This window comes from Prionailurus bengalensis, chromosome A3 (assembly GCF_016509475.1).
Source record: "Prionailurus bengalensis isolate Pbe53 chromosome A3, Fcat_Pben_1.1_paternal_pri, whole genome shotgun sequence".
Classification (NCBI taxonomy): domain Eukaryota; kingdom Metazoa; phylum Chordata; class Mammalia; order Carnivora; family Felidae; genus Prionailurus; species Prionailurus bengalensis.
In genome coordinates, this window is record NC_057354.1 from 109,602,044 (window position 1) to 109,627,646 (window position 25,603).

The window sequence follows — 25,603 nt, forward strand, 5'->3', positions numbered from 1 at the left end:
CAATGTTTATAGCAGCACTCTCAACAATAGCCAAATTATGGAAAGAGCCTAAATGTCCATCAACTGGTGAATGGATAAAGAAATTGTGGTTTATATACACAATGGAATTCTACATGGCAATGAGAAAAAATGAAATATGGCCTTTTGTAGCAATGTGGATGGAACTGGAGAGTGTGATGCTAAGTGAAATAAGCCATACAGAGAAAGACAGATACCATATGGTTTCACTCTTATGTGGATCCTGAGAAACTTAACAGGAACCCATGGGGGAGGGGAAGGAAAAAAAAAAAAAAAAAGAAGAGGTTAGAGTGCGAGAGAGCCAAAGCATAAGAGACTGTTAAAAACTGAGAACAAACTGAGGGTTGATGGGGGGTGGGAGGGAGGAGAGGGTGGGTGATGGGTATTGAGGAGGGCACCTTTTGGGATGAGCACTGGGTGTTGTATGGAAACCAATTTGTCAATAAATTTCATTAAAAAAAAAAAGGTTAGCATGAGTCTAGGCTTCAGGGACCATGATATCCTGCTCTGGGTCCTAGTACCTCCAGTGAGGTCCTTTAGCTGTCCTCAATAAATGATCGTTGATTGATAAGATAAATGTTGGCTGGCTCTGTCTAGGTGATGCAGTTCAGCCATGCCAAGTACACTTGACCAGGCAGTTCCCCCTTGGAAGCCAAAGCCAAAGCCTTCGGAGGCAATGAATACCATTAGCATTCAGAGGTGTGCCAGTTCCAGCTGGTACTGCCTCTTTAGAGTCAATTGTGCACATCTCTTCTAAAAGCTGCGTTCAGTGACCTCACATTAATAGCTTGAAATGAGCCATGGTAGGAGTATTTTCAGTATGGAAACTGACAAAATACAGATTAGGGATTTCTGTCCCTCCCAAGAGCCTGTTGTGAAGCATTTAACCAGCATATCACTGTTATGTTGCTGGTCCAATGGTCACTTCTCAGTCCTCATTCTATCTGACTTCTGGACGTGATGGCACCATTTATCACTCTCTGTTTTGGGTAGCACTGTCTTCAGTCAGCTTCTAGGAGACCTTGCTTCTCAAACTTCTCTGCTCATTCCTTGTCTCTCTGATCTCTTAAAATGGAGTGACCTGGGATTTCAATCGAGGACCCTTTCTTTCTTCCCAACCTGCACTCATTCTTTGGTGGTCTCATTTGTTTCATGTCTCTAAATCCCATCCATACACTGAGGACTTCAAAAGGTATATTACCAGTGTGGGTTTCTCTGATTCTAGCCCTGAACACCCAGTTATCTATGCTATATCTCTTCTTGGAAATCTAATTGGACACCTCAACTTAAAATGGGTACACTCGAAACCCTGATATTCTCTCTCACACCTGTTTCATCTACAGTTTTGTTTTTTTTCCATCTCAGTTAATGGCAACATCATCCTTGCAACTTCTCAGGCCAAAAACCTTGGAGTTATGTTTGATTTCACTATTTCTTTCCCAACCTCACATCTAATGCAGTGGCAAATCTTGTTGGCTCTGCCTTCAGAATATATCTGGATTCTGATCACTTTTCATAACTGACCGTAACGATCCTTCAAGTCTAGATCTTTGCAACATTCTTCTGATCATGCTCTTATTTCAACCAAGGCTACTGACAGTCTCTCACTCAGATTGAAAACTCCAATCATTACAATGGGCTAGGAGGCCCCATTGAGCTGAACTTTCTCACCTGTGTGACCTCATCTCTTGCTTGCTCCATTCCAGGTACATGAGCCCCATTCTGGTTTGGACATGTCAGGTATATTACCACCCTGTCTACTGTCTGTTCCTTCTACTTTCCTCCCAGGGGTTGCTTAACCTGCTTCCTCATACCTCTTTTGTGTGCTCAAATGTCATCTGAATCTTCTTCAGGTTTACCTTCATCATTCTGTTTTGAAAAAACAAAACAAAATGAAACAGAAAACAACAGTATCAACAACAAAAAAAACAAGTCCTGGGGCGCCTGGGTGGCGCAGTCGGTTAAGCGTCCGACTTCAGCCAGGTCACGATCTCGCGGTCCGGGAGTTCGAGCCCCGCGTCAGGCTCTGGGCTGATGGCTCAGAGCCTGGAGCCTGTTTCCGATTCTGTGTCTCCCTCTCTCTCTCCCCCTCCCCCGTTCATGCTCTGTCTTTCTGTGTCCCAAAAATAAATAAATAAAAAAAAAAAATTAAAAAAAAAAAAAAAGCAAGTCCACCCTGGAAGCTCCCCATCTCCCATCCCTTGCTTTATTTTTTCCTTAATGGTTATCACCTTCTAACATACTGTATCATTTTTTCCTTTATGTCTTCTTTTCTCCTCTAGAATGTAAATTCCATAAGTGCAGGGATTTTTGTGTTTTTTTGTTCACTATTTCATCTCTAGGGCTTACAACAGTCCTGATATATATTACAGTTGATTCTCATTACTCATTGTAGTTATGGTCCATAAAGTCTCTGCAAACACTGAATTAGCAGATACAAAACAATTGCTCTTAGGAGAAACACAAAATTAGGTTCCTAAGAGCCTCTGGTCTCAACATTTTTGTCAAATGACCTTGTTTTATGTGTGTACATAACCTTGTTTTACGTGTATAAAAGACACATATTAAAGACACCTTAATTACCATACATCGTGGATTCATCAGCATTGAGCTCACAGCCAGCAGCATTCTAACTCATGCCTGAATAAAGCTGCCTGACACATGTATTTTCAATGTAAGGCACGTTACAGCCTTATTGTGCTTAGGACCAATTAACCATGTGTCAGCACCACACTCCCAGTGTGAAAGACATGGTATTACACTGACCACAAAAGGTCACTTGTGTACAGTGTGGGAGAATGCAAACACTGAAGGAGGCAAAGCAATGTCTTGTGTGACCCAGCTGTTAATGAGCCCATGGGGCAACTCAAATTTCTTGTTGCTCTGCACATGTCTGTAGGTGACTGTGAAAGTATTGTGAATATTAATTTAGGGGTTACAAATAAATTTTAGTGAGTAGGCAAATTTGCAAAGGTAGAACCCATGAGTAATGAGGATCAGGTGTATATGCTCAACATGTATGTGTGAAAAATATAAACTTGACCCTTTGATATCAGCAGACATGTGGCCTCTAGAAATCTTGGAGTTCAAGATCTGTAGGGCCTCTACCTGGTGTAAGGGTAAGATCTAAGGGCATCTACCTTAGAGCTACAAGTGTTTTCCCTTATTTCCTCTAGCCTGGTTTGAAAAGCCCACCAGGGGATTCACTCTTTTGGGATGCAAAATATTCTCGTTATGTTGACCACGTGTTATAAATAATTAGGACTAGGAACGCAGGAAGGTAGGGTGAGCTAAGGAAGGGAGTAGAGCAGACAGTACTTCTCCATCTGTACTTTAACATGTGACAGGTGGTAGATGGTATTCGCCAAAGATGGCCAATGTCTCCCATCTCACATTCTCTTCCAAAGGGTGCCCTTGTCCCTTACTCCTCAAGAGAGTGTACTTTCCTTTCCTTTGAATTTGAGTGAGCTTGTGATTGTTTAAACAGCAGAGTAGGGTGAAAGTGACACTACACTATTTGACCTAGGAAGCTGGATCATAAAAAGTGATAAGCCCTCCTTTCTTTGTTTGCTGGAACATTAGCTCTTGGACCTCTGAGGCCATGATGCTGTGAGCAAGCCAAGCCATGTAGACAGGCCATGAGAAGGTATTTAGTCACCAGTCTGATCTTTGAGTTCTTTCAGCTTAGCAACCAGACATGTGAGTGAAGGAGCTACCTGATGGTTTAAATTCCCAGCTATCAGGTAGCTGTCAGCCTCTGAATCTTTCCAGCTGAAGTTCCAGCATTGTGCAGCAGAGATAAGGCACCGCTACTGTGTCCTGATTAAATATACCTGACCCACAAGATATCTGAACATAATAACATGGATGATTGTCATCTTAAGCCATTATGTTGAGAGGGTAGCTTGCTTCATAGTAAGTGACCAGAACAAATAGTTATTAAATTCACCGGTATTGCTAAGTCAGACCTTGAGAGAAAGGAAAACAGGACAAGCATATTTTTTTTTAAAGTTTATTTATTTTTGAGAGAGAGAGAGACAGAGTGTGAGCAGGGGAGGGGCAGAGAGAGAGGGAGACACAGAACTCGAAGGGGGCTCCCGGCTCCATGCCGTCAGCACAGAGCCCAATGTGGGGCTCAAATTCACGATTCATGCGATCATGACCTGAGCCAAAGTTGAAGGCCTAACTGACTGAACCACCAGGCACCCCAGGGAAAGCATATTTTGATTGAGGAGATAGTTTGGCATACTTCCTTCTTCAAAAGTCAAACAACTACTGGAACCATTCAAGTTGATGCAAGGTGGCTCTTTTCTCTGACTTCCAGCATCCATCAACATTTGTTTAATACATTTTTATTGCATACCTACTGCAGGACACTTTTAAGGGACAGGATTTAGAGTAATGACAAAATGAATAACAGTTTTATGGAAAAAGAATATTATAAACAAGTGAGCTAAAAAACAAACAGACCTTGTCATGTTTAAGACCATTGAAACTGGCAGAAGGGAATGTGGGCATGAGACAAGGCAAAAGATAAACAAAAGCAACATCTTGGAGTATTTAGGCCACAGGAAGAAGACTAGACTCTCCTGAATTCAGTGGGAATATATTGAAAGAGAATGACACAATCCTCCATCTTTTGATGGATGAAGTAACTCTGGACGAATTTGAAGGAGCAAGAGTGGATATAAGGAGACTGGTTATTAGTTTAGGCAAAAGATTATGGTGACTTGTACTAGGAAAGTGCCAGCGAGGATGGGATGAAATGGATAATTTTGAGACCTATTTTGGAAGTAGAATTGACCGAACTTGGGTTGAATGTGATCCCATTTCTGGGTTGAGAAATGGATGAGGGGGCATGCCATTTATTGAGCTGGGGCATATAGGAAGAGGACAGAGATATTTTAGAAGGAAGATTTGTGCATTTCATGTTAACAGTGTCCATGGGACATCCAAGTGGTGATGGATAGTGGATACTGGAAACAATGATTCTGGAGCTCAGACCTGAGGCTTAAGATTTGAGATGCTATTTAAAGCCATCAGAATGATCTAGGTAGGAAGGGTAGAAAGAGAAGAGATAAAAAGAGAAGCCAAACCCAAGAATTCTAACACTTAGGAGGAGTCTGCCAAGGGTACTATAAATGACAGCTCTACCAAACAAATCATGTCTATACAGCAGATTGTACAGAAGGAGGGCAGAGGGAACCAGCCCCCATACTTGGATCAGAATTATAACTTTGCTGTATCACTAGTTCAGACCTGCCTATCTATGTTAGGATGCCATTGATGTGTTTGGTCTGACAGTCACTGCCCACCATTCTTTCCTGATTTGTCTAGGTCTTATGATATCAACTCATCTTTTTGTTTAGAATTTTGTACCTGTCTGTTACCTTCAGTTTTGCTGGATTCTTTAGAATCCAATGGTTAAGAAGGCCTTTTTCCGGCCAGGTCATACATTTGTCCCCAAAGCAGTAGTTTTTTAAAAAAGATTTTTAATGTTTATTTTATTTTTGAGAGAGAGAGAGAGAGAGAGAGAGAGAGAGAGAGAGAGAGATCAGGGAAGGGGCAGAGAGAGAGAGAGAGAGAGAGAGAGCAAGGGAGACACAGAATCCAAAACAGGCTCCAGGCTTCGAGCTGTCAATACAGGGCCTGACGTAAGACTCTAACTCATGAACTGCGAGATCATGACCTGAGCATGACCTGGTGCTTAACCAACGGAGCCACCCAGGCACCCCAGAAAGCAGTTGTTGTTTTTTTTAAAACTACATCTTTTTGTCTGTAGTATGTCTTGAGAACTGCTGAACTTCCTGACTAGTTCAACTCCTCGGTCTCTCCTAGGTGGGCCATAGAAAAGGAAAGTGAAAAATTGAGGGCAGCCATTTGCTCACCTGAAGCCTTTCTTGGAAGTGAGACTGGGTGTCTAATCTATAACAAAGTAGACAATGTTCTATCGTATTTAATAATCACCCAGGAAACTATGAAAATATGGCTTCTCACAGTTGTTCAATCTGCTTATCCAGTTTTTAATAATTCGGAATTTAGGTAGTTTGTTTCCACTTGCTCTGCATGCTGTGGTTAGGAAACCACAGATCAGGAGCAAGAATGGGAGATGAAGCTCAAGCAACTATTTCAACAACTATTTATTGTTCAGTTTGTCTACTTTGCAACTTAAAAGCCAATTTTTGTTGTTGTCTTCTTGAACAAGAAGACCCAATTCAGGGACTTTTGGATGATTGGACCTTTCATTCATCAATTCCATTGCTAACAAGGATGACAAACTATCTGTGTTCCATTTTATTTCCTGAATTTAAGTTTGCATGATTATAGTACTGTGTGGGCAGCCTTCAAGAAAAACAGCCTGGCTGCAGCTTGTGACATCACCCTTCATCCATCAACTTTATCCCACAAATAATCTCACTGCACTGAGAGATGGCTGTGGAAGGACAAGGACTTTCTGGGAAACTCCCAGGATAGTGAGTCTAGCTGAGAAAAACTCCAGGCCGAAGCCACCTGGCACTGGTTCTAGGTCAATGTTGGGGGTTTGTGTCAGGGACAAGGGCCTGCACAGATCAGGGAGGACTTGCTGGTCATGCAGGACCTCCAAAAAGCCAAGGCCAGGCATGGCTTACCTAGGGGAGCCCAGGTTTTTTTTTGGCATCTCAGAGGGAATCACCATTTGCCGCCTCAGCTTAGACCTGTATACTGATCCACTGGGTCAACTCTGGATTTGACAGGCCCTTCTAATTAAAGGGCAGGAAGTAATTAGAACCCCATCCAGGCCCATATCTCCACAGATGAGTCCACTTCAGGGAGGTAAGTTGGGAAATTTTACTTTTTTGGTCATTTGCCTTGATGTGACATGTTATTAGGCCAAAGGCCTTCTGATATATACATATATATATATCAGATATATATATATATGATACATATGTATATATCCACATATGCCATCTCACTTTTTAATTGTTTTCTTTTTAAATTCTCTTTTCTATAACTTTTAATGATGTCTTGGGTACAGAGAAAGATGGTCTACTCTGCAGTACCAAAGGTGGGCAAGAGAAGAGGTTTGGAATCCAGCACAAGACTGAAAATCACTGTGGCAGCTGGGGTTGGCTCTGTTTGTGTAGCAGACAGGAGTCAGTGGGGTTCCCATCAACTGACATTGGGAAAGTGTTTCAGGTAGCACAGGCTGCTGCTAGGCTGGGATGGGGACAACGGAGGAGGGCAGACTTCTGTAAGGCAAGGCAGAAGGGTCTCCAGCCATCAGACTGAGGATCAGGGCAGGGCTACCTTTCTGAAAGGGCTTGGGACTAGTTAGGGTTAACATGGCAGAACAAAAGAATAGGCACTAACACAGAGGCTAACATGGGTTTGGGGGATGGAAGACAATAATATGACCAATAGTTCATTTAACATGAAGTCAAGATATTTCTTTACCACTTAGAATAGATTATCCCAGGCACAGGGAATGGATGAAGTAGGAATGTTTCTTTGGGTGCCTCCCATGTCTACTTTCAGAGACCCCATTTAGCTCTCTGTTCACCTCTAATCTCATCCCCTTCTTCCTCCTCTCTCCCAACTCCCTCCATTCTTCTGTTTCCCCCTCCCATCCCTCCCTACAATCCTCCCTCCCTCCCTCCCTCCCTCCCTTCCTTATTTCTTTCTTTCCTTCCTTCCTTCCTTCCTTCCTTCCTTCCTTCCTTCCTTCCTCAAATATTTACTGAGCACCCACTGTGTGCTGTGGGTATAGCAGATAGGTCTCTTCTCTATGGATCTTAGTCAAGTGAGCTGTATTACAAACAAACATGACCATAAAATGCATCAAGTGTAAGAAATAGTGCTATGAAAGAAAATAAAATAGAATAAGGGTATGAGCAGGATGGCCAGGAAAGATGTGTCTGCCAGAATGACATTTGAGCAGAGCCCTGGATGAAGTGAGAGAGCAGGCCATACAGATCTGTGGGAGCAAGACCAGGGTGGGCAGAGGCCGTGAGTGAGGAGCATGTTTAGCTGTTTGAGAATCAGCAAGGAGGCCTGAGTGGCTGCAGCCCAGTCCAGCACAGAGGGGAGTGGGAAGACACAAAGTCAGAGGTAACTAAATGCCAGATCATGTGGTAACAGTTATCTGTGTCTAACTCAGCTTCAGGAATTTTTCTTCCCAGGGTAAATTTTCTTAGTGGCTTCTTACATACTGAGAAAGATCAGAACGAAGATGAATGACTCTGAAGTGTCCTTTCAAGTCTAGAGGAGAAATCCTTGAACAAGGGGCCTCTCTCTTCAGACTCCACCAGGGATATTTGCCTTTTTCAGCTTTGCTCCCCTTCTCCTCTCTAAAAGTTGTTTCCAGTCTGAGGATGTGGGGGTGGCAGGGGAAGGGGGACTTCCTGGATCAGGAACGGAAAACATCAGACTGTGTTCTCTGGCAACAGACTTCCCACCCAGTGGATATCTCTGGGGAGAGCTGCAAGGCAGGAGGGAGGTGGGATGCGGGTAACATGCCAACTGTGGCCTGGGCTCAGCTGACCCTGCCCTCCTCATGATGGGCCATATCTTCTAGTGGCCTGAAACTTCTCCGGTAGTTATTCTTCCTAAAACAAGGGCAAGCCTTGGGATTTTTCAAGCCTTAAAAAGAATGTGTTCACAGAGTTTTGGTAAACTCATGACTCCCACTTCCTCTCTGGAACCTTTTACCTACATCTGTGGGGTTGAATCACCAAAAGCTTTTCAGCTAAATGTGGATGTTGAAATGAGCTATTGACCATTTTGTTTTTCTATCAAGAACTCAGGAATCAAGGAGCCAAATGGCTTTTTTTTTTTAAAGAAAAAATATGCATTTAACATGTATAAAGAGAGAAAGTTTCTACTTAGAAATAGACAAGTTGGTTCTCAGTATTTAGTCAAAAAAGGGACGGAGTTCATGCTTTCTTTTCTTTTCTTTTCTTTCTTTTAAGGACCAACTACTTGACTGAAAGTTCTATTTTATTGAGGGATGAATGTCTTTGTGAAAGGAAGGATCAATTTGTCCCAGTACTAATAAGCCACCTAAGAGCTTCTGTCTTGCTCCTGGTGTGTTTCTGAGATAACAAAAGTGATGCAAGAATCAGGGGAAGAAAATATCACATGAAAGCAAGAACAGATAAAAATGCCTCAAATCCATCTAGTTTACTAGTCAACAAAACCAACTTAACCAGTAATATTTTGTGTTGTGTTCCAGACCAGCACATCCATGGCCTTACTTGTCCCATGATACCTTTCTGCCCCTGACATTCACCCTATCTACTCTAATTTCTGGATCATTCCTTGTATTTTCTCTCATGTTTAGTTTGTTTCTTTTTTTTATCCCCAGACCATGTATTACATTCCCACTTCAGAAGCTATAACTCTCTCTGTAGAAATTTTTGATATGAACTCACTTTTGGCTACCAGGCATTGTTTCATACTTGGTCTTAATAATTGCCTTCACTTCCCCAGGATTACCCTTTTCAATACCATCCCAAACTATATCTTACCCTTAAAAACACTGTCCCTCTTACCTCAAGGCAACTATAGCCCAGCCTAGTCAGAGGCTTGACAATGTAGCAGGAGATCTCTTGAAAAGGTAGCTTCCCATGTTAGAAGTGAAGCATTAAAAAAGTGGGTAAAGACCTGGGCTTTGTGATCCCGTTGATGACACAATCATTTAGGTGGCTCCTTGAGGCTTACAGGTAAGAAGGACAAAGTGTACCACCAGTCTCAACAGTAGACATGTTTTAATTATGGTTTTTAAGTTTATCATTCTGGGACCAAAATATCAATTTTAATATTCCAGTTTCATCTTTAAGGAAGAAACAAAGAATTCTTCTGAGAAGCCTAATTGCAAGGGACCAACTTATTTTGTTTCCATGTTACTTGATTTTCCTGCTGTTTGACCAGTCCCTCAGCATCCTCCCCTGCTTAGAACATTTCTTAAAAAGGCAGAGACAGATCTAAGCATGATTCTAAAAAAAGAACAATGGAAGAGCATTTTGATTCATTTATTCGCTTGTCCCATAAATATTTATTGAACATCTATACTATGCTTGATGCTTAACATGTAAGAGTGAGTAAACACAGACAACTTTCAATTTCATGGGGTCCAAAATTCAGTAGAGGTGTCACACATGAATGAAGTAGTCATGAACACCAGTATAAAATTACAACTGTTATAAGCAATACACAATGCATGAGCATACACAATATATGAGAAGTACATTGTGCCAATGTGAACCTAGAAGAGTGGGTTAGATTTCGTCAAGGGGGGTCAGGCAAGGTTTCCTCCAGAAAAGGACAGTTGAGTTCTAATCTGGTGTAGGAGAGGGTGTTAACCATATGATGAAGAGAGGAAAGCATTTCATACAGAAGGAAGAGTATAGACAAAGACCAGAGGCAGGATGAAAGCTAACAGGCAGACACAGGACTAGGATGACAGAGAGGCATAGGGAGAAGAAGCCGTATTAAGAGGAGTCAAACGGGAGCCAGTCCATCTTAATAATTTTTATTTTTATCCTAAAAAAGCAATGAAAAACAATCAAAGCCTTCTTTTATTTATTTATTTATTTTTTTATGAATATAATTTATCGTCAAATTGGCTTGCATACAACACCTGGTGCTCATCCCAGCAAGTGCCTTCCTCAATGCCCATCACCCATTTTCCCTCTCCCCCAGCCTCCCATCCACCCTTAGTTTGTTCTCTGTATTTCATAGTCTCTTGTGGTTTGCTTCCCTCTCTTTCTGTTTGTATCTATTTTTTCCCCCTTCCCTTCCCCCATGGTCTTCTGTTCAGTTTCTCAAGATCCACATATGAGTGAAAACATATGATATCTGCCCTTCTCTGACTGACTTGTTCCACTCAGCATAATACCTTCCAGTTCCATCCACGTTACTACAAATGGCATGATTTCATTCTTTCTCATTGCCAAGTAGTATTCCATTAAGTATATAAACTACATCTTCTTTATCCATTTATCAGTTGATGGACATTTAGGCCCTTTCTGTAACTTGGCTGTTGTTGAGAGTGCTGCTGTAAACATTAGGGTACAGTGCCCCTATGCATCAGCACTCCTGTATCCCTTGGGTAAATTCCTATTACTGCTATTGCTGGGTCATAGGGTAGCTCTATTTTTAATTTTCTTGAGGAACCTCCACACTGTTTTCCAGAGTGGCTGCACCAGTTTGCACTCCCACCAACAGTGCAAGAGGGTTCCCATTTCTCAACATCCTCACCAGCATCTGTAGTTTCCTGATTTGTTCATTTTAGCCACTCTGACCAGTGTGAGGTAGTATCTCAGTCTGGCTTTGATTTGTATTTCCCTGATGATGAGTGACATTGAGCATATTTTCATGTGTCTGTTGGCCATCTGGATGTCTTCTTTGGAAAAGTGTCTATTCATGTCTTCTGCCCATTTCTTCACTGGATTATTGCTTTTTCAGGTATTGAGTTTGGTAAGTTCTTTATAGATTTTGGATACTAGCCTTTTATCCGATATGCCATTTGCAAATATCTTTTCCCATTCCATCCGTTGCCTTTTAGTTTTGCTGAGTGTTTCCTTTGCAGTGCAGAAGTTCTTATCTTGCTGAGGTCCCAATAGTTCATTTTTGCTTTTGATTCCCTTGCCTTTGGAGATGTGTTGAGTAAGAAATTGCTGCAACTGAGGTCAAAGAGATTGTTGCCTGCTTTCTCCTCTAGAGTTTTCATGGTTTCCTTTCTCACATTTAGGTCTTTCATCCATTTTGAGTTTATTTTTGTGAATGGTGTAAGAAGGTGGTCTAGTTTCATTCTTCTGCATGTTGCTGTCCAGTTCTCCCAGCACCATTTTCTAAAGAGACTGTCTTTTTTTCCATTGGATGCTCTTTCCTGCTTTGTCAAAGATTGGTTGGCCATACATTTGTGGGTCCAATTCTGGGTTCTCTATTCTATTCCATTGGTCTGTGTGTCTGTTTTTTGTGCTAATACTATACTGTCTTGATGATTACAGTGAAGTCTTCTTTTAAACTGTGTGTGTGTGCGCACGTGTGTGTGTGTGTGTGTGTGTGTGTGTACAGGCAGGCTAGAGAGATCATGAGATTGGTTCTGGACATATTGAGTTTTTTTTTAAATGTATATTTTTGAGAGGGAGGGAGACAGAGTGTTAGTGGGGAAGGGGCAGAGAGAGAGACACACACACAGAATCCAAAGCAGGCTCCAGAGTCTGAGCTGCCAGCACAGAGCTGGACACAGGGCTTGAACCCACAAACTGCAGGATCATGACCTAAGCCAAGGTTCAATGCTTAACTGACTGAGCCACCTGGGCTCCCCTGCACATAATGAGTTTGATGTACCATTAAAACAAGTAGCAGTTCGCTTGGAGCTCAGAGGAGAGGTCTCAACTGAATTTATATGCTTTTGAATCATCAGTGTATAGGTGGTAATTACAGCAGAAGATGCAGATGAGATTGCCTAGGGAGAAAATGTAGTGTGATAAAAGACAATATATAAGATTCAGACATGAGGATTTCTAACATTAAAAGGTTAGGAAGAGGACAGACTTAAAGAAGATGGACAGAATACCAGAGAAGTGGGAGAAAAACCCTAAGATTAAATTTCAAGTATCTACAATAATTAGCACACAATAAAAAATTACTAGATACATAAAGCAGTAAGAAAATGTGGCCTATACATAGGAAAAAAAATAACAGAAAATAGGACAGATTCAGACATGTTGGAATTAACAAAGACTTTAAAACAGCCATTATATGTGTACAGGTTTAAAGGAAAAGATAGACATAATAAGTTGACAGATTGGAGACTGCTATAGAGAAATAGAAATTATTTTAAAAAGAACTTAATGAATTGAAAAATAAAGTATCTGAAATGAAAATTTTCACTGAATGGACTTAACAGAAGAATGAATACTGCAAAAGATAGGACCAGTGAATTTAAAGACAGAGCAATAGAAAGCATCTGACCTGAAAAGAAGAGGATACAAAGGCTGGAGAAAATGAAAAGAACATAGACTCTATTATTTGTAAAACACTATTAAATGCTCAGGCGTAAATGTAGTTGGAGTTCCAGAAAAAGAGAAGAGAGATTGAGATTTAAAAAAATCTTGGGGCACCTGGGTGGTGCAGTTGGTTAAGCATCCGACTTCAGCCAGGTCACGATCTCGTGGTCCATGAGTTGGAGCCCCGCGTCAGGCTCTGGGCTGATGGCTCAGAGCCTGGAGCCTGTTTCCGATTCTGTGTCTCCTCTCTCTCTGCCCCTCCCCCATTCATGCTCTGTCTCTTCTCTCTCCCAAAAATGAATAAACGTTGAAAATAAATAAATAAATAAAATAAAAAAATCTTAAAGAAATAATAATCCAGTTTTTTCCAAATTTGATGAAAAATATCACCTCAGTGATTTAAGAAGTTCATTGAATGAACAACAGACTGGAAAAACAACAACAACAAAGAAAACCACATCTAGGAAATCATAATCGAATAGTTGTACAGCAAAGGTTTTTAAATATCTTAAAAGAAGCCAGAGAATAAAAGACATATGAAACATAGAGTGATATTTCTTCTCTAATTGCCTGGTTGACCCATTCATTCTTTAGTAGGGTGTTCTTTAACCTCCATGCTTTTGGAGGTTTTCCAGACTTTTTCCTGTGGTTGATTTCAAGTTTCAAAGCATTGTGGTCTGAAAGTGTGCATGGTATGATCTCAGTTCTTTTATTTTTATTTTTATTTATTTTTTTTAACGTTTATTTTTGAGACAGAGACACAGCATGAATGGGGTAGGGTCAGAGAGAGAGGGAGACACAGAATCTGAAACAGGCTCCAGGCTCTGAGATGTCAGCACAGAGCCTGACGCGGGGCTCAAACTCACAGACTGTGAGATCATGACCTGAGCTGAAGTCGGATGCCCAACCAACTGAGCCACCCAGGGGCCCCTGATCTCAATTCTTTTATACTTATTAAGGGCTGTTTTGTGACCCAGTATGTGATCTATCTTGGAGAATGTTCCATGTGCACTCGAGAAGAAAGTATATTCTGTTGCTTTGGGATGCAGAGTTCTAAATTATCTGTCAAGTCCATCTGATCCAATGTATGATTCAGGGCCCTTGTTTCTTTATTGATCCTGTGTCTAGATGATCTATCCATTGTTGTAAGTGGGGTATTAAAGTCCCCTGCAATTACCACATTCTTATCAATAAGGATGCTTATGTTTGTGATTGTTTCATATATTTGGGGGCTCCCATATTTAGCACATAGACATTTATAATTGTTAGCTCTTCCTGATGGATAGACCCTGTAATTATTATATAATGCCCTCTTCATCTCTTGTTACAGCCTTTAATGTAAAGTCTAGTTTGTCTAATATAAGTATGGCTACTCCAGCTTTCTTTTGACTTCCAGTAGCATGATAGATGGTTCTCCATCCCCTCACTTTCAGTTTGAAGGTGTCCTCAGGTCTAAAATGAGGCTCTGGTAGACAGCAAATAGATGGGTCTTGGTTTTTTTATCCATTCTGATACCCTATGTCTTTTGGTTGGAGCATTTAGTCCATTTACATTTAGTGTTATTATTGAAAGATACAGGTTTAGAGTTATTGTGATGTCTGTAGGTTTTGTGCTTGTAGTGATGTCTCTGGTACTTTGTAGTCCTTGCAACATTTCACTCACAGAATCCCCCTTAGGATCTCTTGTAGGGCTGGTTTAGTGGTGATGAATTCCTTCAGTTTTTGTTTGTTTGGGAAAACCTTTATCTCTCCTTCTATTCTGAATGACAGACTTGCTGGATAAAGGATTCTCGGCTGCATATTTTTTCTGCTCATCACATTGGAAATTTCCTGCCATTCCTTTCTGGCCTGCCAAGTTTCAGTAGATAGGTCTGCCACTAGTCTTATGGGTCTCCATTTGTAAGTTAGAGCCTGTTTATCCCTAGCTGCTTTCAGAATTTTCTTTTTCCTTGTATTTTGCCAGTTTCACTATGATATGTCATGCAGAAGATCGATTCAAGTTACGTCTGAAGGGAGTTCTCTGTGCCTCTTGGATTTCAGTGCCTTTTTCCTTCCCCAGATCAGGGAAGTTCTCAGCTATGATTTGTTCAAGTACACCTTCAGCCCCTCTCTCTCTGTCTTCTTCTGCAATTCCTATGATATGGATATTGTTTCATTTGATTGCATCATTTAGTTCTCTAATTCTCCTCTCATACTCCTGAATTGTTTTATCTCTCTTTTTCTCAGCTTCCTCTTTTTCCATAATTTTATCTTCTAATTCACCTATTCTCTCCTCTGCCTCTTCAATCTGTGCTATGGCCGCCTCCATTTTATTTTGCACCTCATTTACAACATTTTTTAGCTCCTCATGACTATTTCTTAGTCCCTTGATCTCTGTAGCAGTAGATTCTCTGCTGTCCTCTATGCTAGTTTCAAGCCCAGCGATTAATTTTATGACTATTATTCTAAATCCTTGTTCCTTTATGTTGCTTAAATCGTTTTTGATCAATTCATTAGCTGTTGCTACTTCCTGGAGTTTCTTTTGAGGAGAATTCTTCCGTTTCGTCATTTTGGGTAGTCCCTGTGGTGGCTCCAAACTGCAGGGCATTTCCCTTGTGCTGTCCAGAGTAACTCGTGTTGGTGGGCGGGGCTGCAGTCAGACCGGTGTCTGCCCCCAGCCCACCGCTGGGGCCACAGTCAGACTAGTGTGTACCTTATCTTCCCCTCTCCCAGGGGCAGGACTCACTGTGGAGTGATGTGGCCCCTGTCTGGGATACTTGCACACTGCCAGGCTTGTGGTGCTCTTCAGTGGGGTCTGGCATATTAGCCAGGGTGGATCCACAAGGGAGGGGCAGGCTTAGCTCGCTTTGCCATTGGTGGTCCCCTCTGGGAGGGGCCCTGCAGCACTGGGAGGGAGGCAGACCCATTGGAGGGATGGATCCACAGAAGCACAGCGTTGGGTGTTTGCGTGGTGCAAGCAAGTGTGGTGATGGGAATTGTTCCCTTTGAAATTTCGGCTGGGGGATGGGAGAGGGAGATGGTGCTTACCCTCACCTTTGATCCCCTGTGGAGCTGAGCTCTGCCTTCCCGGGCTCAACAACTCTCCTTCCTGGCGTCCTTTCACTCTCCCCGCTGAGAGCAGAGCTGTTGACTTTTAAAATTTGTATTATATCTTTAAAGTGCTAAAAGAAAAACTCTCAACTCTGCATTTTACACCCAGGAAAAAAATATTTTGGAGTGCCTGGGTGGCTCAGTCAGTTGAGTGTCTGATTCTTGGTTTTGGCTCAGGTCATGATCCTAGGGTTGTGGATTGAGCCCCACCTTGGGCTCTGTGCTAAGCGTGCAACCTGTTAAGATTCTCCCTCTCTCTCTCTCTCTTTCCCCCCGCCCTCTCTCTCTCTCTCTCTCCCTCTCCCCCTGCTCTCTCTCTCCTTCCCCTGCTTTTCCCCTGTGCCTCTCTCCCCGCCTCTCTCTTTCTAAAATAAAAAAAAGTAATCATTTAAAAAGAAGGGTGAAATAATGACTTTTCAGGCAAACCAAACCTGAGAGATTTCCTTACCCATAGATATACACTAAAAGAAATGTTGACACAAAAAAGTTCTTGAAGCTGAAAAAAAATTATGTCAAATATAAACTCACGTTTACACAAATTTAAAAAACACTAGAAAAGGAAATATACCTGTAAATACAGAAGTTTTTAATTTCTTGCTTCTTAACTTCAAACTTACAGACTTCCAGGTATGAAAAACAATGGTGGCTGCCTCACTTTGAATCTCCCCACACAACTTCAAAAACAAAAACAAAAAACAAAATCAAAACCCACGAAATGAATAAGGAGAGAAAATTAAAAATAACACACAATGCCTTCAGCATTACTAAGGAATCCGAGGATATTATAAGCTTCAAATCATCAGCAAGTACAAAAATGAGCCAAATGCCAACAGAGTTCTCTTGTGTCCATTGCTTCGGGCCTGTGGCCATGAAGAGCTGAGTAGTGGGGATTAAAGGGCTATCTGAGAAGAGCAGAGAGGCATCAAGGACTTTCCTGAAGCGCAGACAATCTCAGACCCAGAAAGAGAAAATCCAACTAAGTTAAAAAATACTGGACGTGATTTGGAAGTTGGTAGTTCACAACACCAGCTCCAGGGAAAGGAAATGACCATGAGTGAGACCAGAAGCATCAGCATTGGACGGGCATTGCTTCTTGGGGGGGATAAGAGGTGAGAGGCTGTGGGTATCTTTGAGGGACAAGCAGTAAAAGGAAAGAAGGAAATAAGATAAAATGAATGATCCTGAAGGAAAAAAAGACACATTAAACCCTTTCCTTCTTCCCATCCTCACCATCAACACCCTGCATTAAAGAGCCTAAACAGAAAAGGGCAGAACCCATAAGAGACGCTGCCTTCACTCTAGAAACCCCCTCCACAAAATGATCAGAAATAGGAAAAAAAGAGATGATATCCAAACTGTTGTTTTTTAAAAAAAAATGCAAACCAAAGTAATTCAGCTGAAGAAAATATCACTCCAAAGCCTCCATGAAACCAAGGAAAACTTTAGCAGAACAGTCTAGTAAAAATTAATTATCTTTAAAGAAGAGTTATTAAATGTTTTTGAATAAAAAATATAAAACCTAACAACACAAATGGACCAAAAAAGAAAAGCAGAAGAAATGAAGTTACAGTTGTTGAAATAGGAAAGATACAAAAGAAAAAGAAAAAACAAATCTTACCAGAATTGAAAACGAAACCATAAAGCCTAAGGAAGAGTACATTTAAAGAGATTTAATAAAAGACATTACTGAGAAGCATGAAAACAACCAAGAGAGTAAAAGTGAGATAAAGAAATAAGTAAAAAGGGTCAGAGGAAAACAAATGAAATGAAAGACTGGCAAGGCATGTCCTATTGGAGTTCCTGAACAAGAATATCAAAGCAATGGAACAGAACTAATACTTAAAATTATAGTCCAAGAAAACTTTCCAGAAATAAGTCACACACTGAACCTAACCAATGAAAAAGTCCACTTGGTAAAATTGACCTGAAATGATCAGCCCAGAGATGTATTCTAGCAAAGCTTCTTAGGGTTAAGGAGACAGAAAATAATCCATAGAGGGTCCTGACAAGCACAGAAATAGCTGCAAGGGGGAGAGAATTAGACTGGTCAAAAACAACATATCAAGCAAAACAAAAATGGCGCAGCATTTCCAAGAAACTTGATAACCAGCCACGCTGTTCTTCAAGTATCAAGGATGTAGACAAATGGCTCAAATATGCCAGAACTCAGGAAAACTGAACACAAGTGCCCCTCCTGAGGAGTCCACAAGAGAGTGAGCTGCCTTTAGCCAAGAGATTACTAGGGACATTTCAGCAAAAGGACTGAGGGTGAGCTGTTCACATGTTGTAGAGTGAGGACTAATACAAGATTGAAGACATAGGTATAAAAATGTTATATAAACACTGTATCTCTGGATAGAATAGAAAGAATGTATTTTTTTTTAAGATTCTATTTTTAAGTAATCTTCACACTCATGATGGTAGGCTCAAACTCACAACCCCAAGATCAAGAGTCTCAGGCTCTTCAGACTGAGCCAGCTGGTGCCCCAAGAATGTAATTTTTAAAAAAAATTTTTAACGTTTATTCATTTTTTAGAGAGAGACAGAGTGCAAGTGGGGGAGGGGCAGAGAGAGAGGGAAACACAGAATCCAAAGCAGGCTCCAGGCTCTGAGCCATCAGCACAGAGCCCGACGTGGGGCTCGAACTCACAGACTGTGAGATCATGATCTGAGCCGAAGTCGGACGCTCAACTGACTGAGCCACCCAGGTGCCCCAAGAATGTAATTTTTTAAAAATGAGAGAAGGGAGAGGGGCGCCTGGGTGGCGCAGTCGGTTAAGCATCCGACTTCAGCCAGGTCACGATCTCGCGGTCCGGGAGTTCGAGCCCCGCGTCAGGCTCTGGGCTGATGGCTCAGAGCCTGGAGCCTGTTTCTGATTCTGTGTCTCCCTCTCTCTCTGCCCCTCCCCGGTTCATGCTCTGTCTCTCTCTGTCCCAAAAATAAATAAACGTAAAAAAAAAAAAAAATGAGAGAAGGGAGTGAGAAAAGAAAGTAGAATAAGATTATTGACTTTACACCTAAAAGTAATAGGTGGGAGTCAGAAGACACCATTTAAAATTGACAGACTAGATAGTAAAAGTTTTTTAATTTTTAAAAATTGCTTTCATTTTTTAATAAAATAAAAATTTTTAATATTTAAAAATAGAATAAATTTAAAATAAAAGCAATTAACACTACAGAGGTAATCATTAGAGAAAAAATTAAAAATTTTTCTTAATCCCAAAAGAAATTTTCCAAAAAGTAAATAAGTACACCAAATAGAATAATGAACTCAGTAAATATGACACAATCTCATAGCAATGACAATGTAAGATGATATGACAAAATTGGGTCCAAAAATACCGGTCACATCAATAAATATGAAAATGCTTAATTTACCTGTTAAGGGAAAAACAGAGATGTTCACTCCCAGCCTTTAGTTACTAGAATATGGGAAGAGTATACAAAATACATGAAACAAAGTTCAAACATTGGACAGAAAGCACAATTTGCAGTGATTAATTTTTTTTAATGTTTATTTATTTTTGAGAGAGAGACAGAGCAAGGGAGGGTCAGAGAAGGAGGGAGACACAGAATCTGAAGCAGGCTCCAGGCTCTGAGCTGTCGGCACAGAGCCTGAGGCAGGGCTTGAACCCACGAACCACGCTATCATGACCTGAGCTGAAGTTGGACGCTTAACCAACTGAGCCACACATCAGGCGCCCCATGATTTGTAGTGATTAAGAGGAGGAGAACAAACAAAGTGAACCCTGATTGCCCCCGCTAATGTCTGGAGGCAGTCTGCAGTTTGCAGTAAAGGGAGGGACAGCTCAAACAGAGCTCTGCCATCTTACTGAGATGAGGTTTGGTAAAACCAAGGAGTATTATCAGATTGTGTTAAAGAGCATTTTATATTGATAAAAGAACCAATTAATCAAGAAGATATAACAACTCTATAGGTACATGCTTCTGATAGCAGAGCTTCAAAATACATGAAGCTGATCTATTAGAACTTAAATAAGAAATAGACCAGATGCAAGGGTAGTGACCAAATAGCCAGGAAGATGGGAGATCCGGGGAGGACAAAAGAATCATGCAGGCTCCAGGGCCCAGGAGGGCCTGCAATGAGGCAGTTGCAGACGTCCTAGTCTTTTGTCTCTGATTGCTCTCTCTGCTGTGTAGATGGTGAATTGGCCACTGCCTAGAGCCAAGTGGCAGTAAATTTGGAGAACTGAAAATGCATATCATCACCTTCCATAAGAGTAAACTGAGGGAGTCTAAAGGCTTGTCACCCAGATGAGCATGCCCTGTGACATAGGGGTCCCCATGTCCAAGGACCTCATGCTTCTTTTGGCTGAAAGCACCATAAACATAGATAGGTCTTGTGGGAAAAGACCACACTTTCCCCACAGTCCTCAAAGCCCCGTACAGAAGAAGAGGAATTAAAGATAGCAATTATAGACAATAGGAGTGTTATGGGCTGAATGTCTGTTTCCCCCTGAAATGCATATGTGGAAACCCTATCCCCCACCCATGTGATGGTATTAGGAAGTGGGGCCCTTAGGAGGTTAGGATTAGATGAGGCCAATGAGGGTTAAGCCTTGATGAATAGGACCAGAGCCCTTAGGAGTCGGGACAGAGCTTGCTTCTTCTCCCTGCTCTCTGCCATGCGAGGTCAGAAGTCAACAGTTAGTTACAGCCTACCTGAGAGAGTGCCCTCACCAGAACCTGATGGGGCTGGCATCCTGGCTTCAGACTTTCAGCCTCCAGAATTGTGAGAAATAAATGTCCGTTGTCGATAAGCCACCCAGTTTATGGAATTTTTTATTACAGCCCAAGCTAAGACAGAGAGTTTTGCTGTAAAGAGGGGTAGAGATAGGGGACAAAACCCAAACACTTTCTCTCATAATGTGTGTTTAGTGTGCAAGAAAAGGGCAGATAGGCTGGTATCTATGGCCATAATTTTGTAAAAAGAAAGCAAGAAAGGAAAGAGGAAGGGGAGAGGAGGGGGGTGAGGAGAAGGGAGGGGAGAGGATGGAAAAGGAAGGGAAGGGAAGGGAAAGGAAGGGAAGGGAAGGGAGGAAAGAAAGAAGAAGGAAGGGAGGGAGGGAAAGAAGGAAGGAAGGGAGGGAGGGAGGGAGGAAGGGACTCCAGAATCCTAGTAAAGAATAATTTAGGATGACTCCCTCCTGTGAATCACAAAAGCTAAGAAGAGATAAGTCAGTGAGTTACTGAGCCACCAACATGCCGGGAACCACCAGGGGACAAATAGATTTTCACTGAGCCTTTTTTTTCCCTTCCTTTCTCCCACCCTAAAGCCACCTTTCTGAAAAAATAACTTACATTCCCCAAAGTTCCAGTGTGATTCGTCTCAAACCCAAAAGGGGTTTTTTATTTTTTATTCATTTTTAAGAAAAAAAAAAAAAACAAGGGAAACTATTTAGCCATCTCCGTGTTACAAAGAGCATTTTAAAAACAAATTTGGAAATGAAATTCTGCCACAAACAAAGGGAGCTGATTTTTTAGTTTTTAGCTTCGTCCCAAACAAGAAAATTAAACCCAAGTGGTAGGCTCCCACACACCAAGTGTTTCATTTAGAAAATTAAACGATCCTGAAAAACAACTTATCTTTTGCTCACGGAACAGCTGAATAGAACCGCTAATGTGCTTAAATCGAATGAAAACTTAAGAAAATGGACAGCAGCTGCCTTGCACTGATCACCTCCTATGTCAGTGCCTGCTGGGCCACATTATAGTAAGACGTCATGCTTCACTTCAGAAGGAGGCGTTATTTGTATCCACGAGCAAACTGAGAAGCAGAGATGTCCATTAGTACTAGTCGACTTCCAAAGAAACGGTACCAAGCTTGAAGTATAAATGTGTTTGACCCCAAGGCAGAGTCTCTTTGCTACTTTATGGTAGGTAGTCCATTGTTTGTCTTCATCACCTCTGTCCTTCAACAGCCTATAGCCCAGAGGAGTGGCTACTTTTGCGCTACTTGCCTGTACAGGCATTCACAACAGTGAGTGCAATGGTGAATTTGCCTGTAACTAACTCTGAAGAAATGAAGATTCCCGAAAGAAGACACCTGCTTCTCAGACCCACCAAGTAAGGGATCTCGTTGGAGAATCGGAAAGGCCAGCAGAAGAGCTCTCTGGAATCCCTGCCAGTAACAACCGTCTGCAAAAGTCTGCAGCATGATGAGAGAGAAGCATATCCTGGGCTTCTGATAGCCCCACTGCATGTCATTGCACTGTGGCTAATCTCAAATTACATTAGGACCGGGGCAATGCAGGGGGGACTCTTGTACCACAACTTGGGGAGTAGGAGGAGGAAAGGCTATAGGACTTCTAGTAAGAAGACCGCATAGCCTGAGCTATGGAATCTAGATCCCTTCTGCCTCCCAAATGTTTCTTGGGTGTGAGATCTGTGGCAGCTTTAAGGGCATATTCTGAACCACCACCACCACCACCCTCATCCCCATCCCCATCCAGTAATCTCTGATTTCTACTAGCTTCTTGATGATATTACACTAAGAGAATATGAACATTCCCTTGCATAAATGCTGTGCTTCTAAACAAGTTCACCTATAAACCTATGCTGCCTTGAAAACAAAGAGAGTAGGGCACTTGGGTGGCTCAGTCGGTTAAGTGTCTGACTTCGGCTCAGGTCATGATCTCGCAGTTCATGGGTTCGAGACCTGCTTGGGGCTCTGTGCTGACACCTGAGAGCCTGGAGCCTGCTTCTGATTCTGTGTCTCCCTCTCTCCCTGCCCCTCCCCTGCTTGTGCTCTCTGTCTCTCAAAAATAAATAAATGTTAAAAAAAAAATTAAAAAAACGAAGAGAATGGAACAGAGAATGCATGAAAAGGCGGATCTTTGGGACACTTGGGTGGCTCAGTCAGTTAAGCGTCAGACTTCAGCTCAGGTCATAATGTCACAGTTTGCGAGTTTAAGCCCCGCATCGTGCTCTGTGCTGACAGTGTGGAGCCTGTTTGGGATTCTCTCTCTCTCTCTGTCTCTCTCTGCCCCTCCTCTACTTCTGTTTTCTCTCTCTCTCAAAAATAAAAAGGTAACTTAAAAAAAAAAAGGCAGGTCTTCACAAGAGGCCTGTCAACTGCACTCTTTTGAAAGACCTCAGGGAAATCCCACGTTGGTCCTGGAACAAGGCACCTGAACTCAGTGCTGTCTTGAACTGCATTTCCTTTAGCCCCACTGCCTGAAACCTTGAGATCTTTGGCCTATGAGAACCTGTTAAGTTTTATAGGCAGGTTGGCCTTCCTGGCCCCTCTTTGCTGACATCATCCTGCTTCTTTGGGGACCCTAGGACCTCAGCTGGAGAGGACTCTGGACAGACACATTTCTCAAACACACGACTCTGCATCCTGAACTCTGAGGCATCCATTCAGTTTTGTCTTGTTCTCCCCAACCCCAGTCACTGAGTTCTCCCTGGCCTCTGCCCAGCCCTAATGGAGACCCCAACATGTGTGCCACAAACGAGACAGGGCCCCAGAGTTTGGCAAAGAGTCCCACACACCCTGACTTTTGCATCAGTGGCGCTCGCCCACGCCCAGCATCTGCGATGTCTTGGAGTCTGCTAATGAACCATTGCGTCTTACATATTCATGGTCCTGGCGAAGTCAGAGGCTTGAAGAAGCTCGTTTTTTGTACTTTCCAATTTGTGCTTCCACTGGGCGGTTTAGCACTACCCTGCTGCTGGGGGTTATATTTACGGTCATCAGGAAGGCAGCCAGCCAGAGGAAGGATGGCTCAGTGCGTTCCTGTCCTTGGGTTCTGCGCAAACAGTACTTGCAAAGTAAATAATGAGCTTTTAAAACATGAACTTAGAGGGTAATTCCCAACCTCTTTAATCTCTCCACTAATACTATAGATATTCACTCTTTTTATTGCATCTCCGGGCATCATTCATGTGATGCCTTCCTGGATTCTGTTCCTTCAGCCTGTTGAGAAAAGGAAACACATTGAGAGAAGCCTCTAAGTTCCTTGTAACCCTAGGCTTAGTTTTAGGGGCTTCCCTGTGGCAATAATGTAAAAGATTCAGTGAAACGTTTCTGAAAATGTTTTGAAAAGTGGAAGCTCCCAGGACATTCTTTGAAAGGATATATGTGAAGCCGGCCCATACACTTGCTACTTTGTTGCTTTTCTGAACTGAGTGGGAATGTGAGCCCCAGGAGAGAGGTCCCAAATAGGGGGTGCTCCCCCAACCCATGTAGGAACAAAGACAGGCAGCCTGGATCCTTGGTGGGGCCAGGCGGGCAGATGATATGCTTCCATATAAGTGGTCAGGAGAGCATAGGTCCCTGCAGGACAGAGCCGGAGGCAGGCAGTTTGAAGGAGAGACACAAAAGCGGAAAGCTGCTGGCCTGTGGTCATGTCAAGATCCTACTCTGAAGACTGCTGTCTGATACAGTCTGAGCTGGCAGGAAGAGGCTCATATTGTTTCTCTTTTTAAAAAGGATGATGATACACATCCGGTAACACAATTAAGAGACGTGATACTTGAAAGTTGTTGACTGAGTGCCGCTCAGCACTCTTTCCCCTGTACTAGACCCAAGCTAAGCATCCACGGTGCGTGCCCAACTCTCACTGCTGCTGTCAGTCCCATCCCAGAGCCGGGGGCCCCCGCCTGGCAGGGTATCTGTGTTTCCTACACTTCAAGTCAGAGAACTTAGGAGACTATGTCTATTGTGTCAGTCTGGAGAGTGAGGCTCTGGGCAGGGTGGGGAGACCAGGTACTCATCCTCTGACTCCTACTCCAATAGCCCTTTCTTCCCAAGGCCAACACGTGGCTGGTGCCCAAGACCTTCCTGGGGACCAACAGTGACACAGGTTATTTAGGAGGCACATGACACCAGCTGTGTGAAGTTTGCCTTCCCTTATTTTCCGCAACCAATTTTTCACACGTAGAATGCTCTAGTTCCTAAAGGGTTCGTCTCTTGTAGGGGCTGGCAGACTACAGGCTGTGGGTCACAGGCCAGCTCTGATCATGCTCATTCATATAAATATTTTGTCTAATAACTGCTTACAAATGGCAAGGTTGAGTAACAGAGACTGGAAGGCTCACACAGGCAAAACTATTTAGTATCTGGCCCTTTACAGAGACTGTTTGGTGTCCCCTGCTTTAGAGAAAGCCCAGTTTTTTTCTGGGGGTCCGGGATTCTCTTTGCTTTCAGCCAATGCTCCTGGTAGGGGTGGGAAAGGTAGGCCATCTCTCCAGTGGATTCTGGTGAGCAAAACCAGGGTGGTCGACTGAGATGTAACAAGCCTTTACTGATTTGGGCTCTTCATCTTGCTCATTCCATGCAGTTAGAACAGAAGGTTCTCACTGAAAACTATAGAAAGCTGATGAAAGAAATTGAATAAGACACAAAGAGATGGAAAAAGGTTCTATGCTCCTGGATAGGAAGAACAAATATTGTTAAAATGTCGATACTACCCAAAGCAATCTACATAGTCAACACGATCCCTATCAAAGTAACACCAGCATTCTTCACAGAGC

General features: G+C 42.4%; 1 pseudogene; it reads right to left on the minus strand.

Moving 5' to 3' along the window:
• The window catches only part of LOC122467107, a 67,533-nt pseudogene that overhangs the window by 33,539 nt on the left and 8,391 nt on the right, over positions 1-25,603 (minus strand).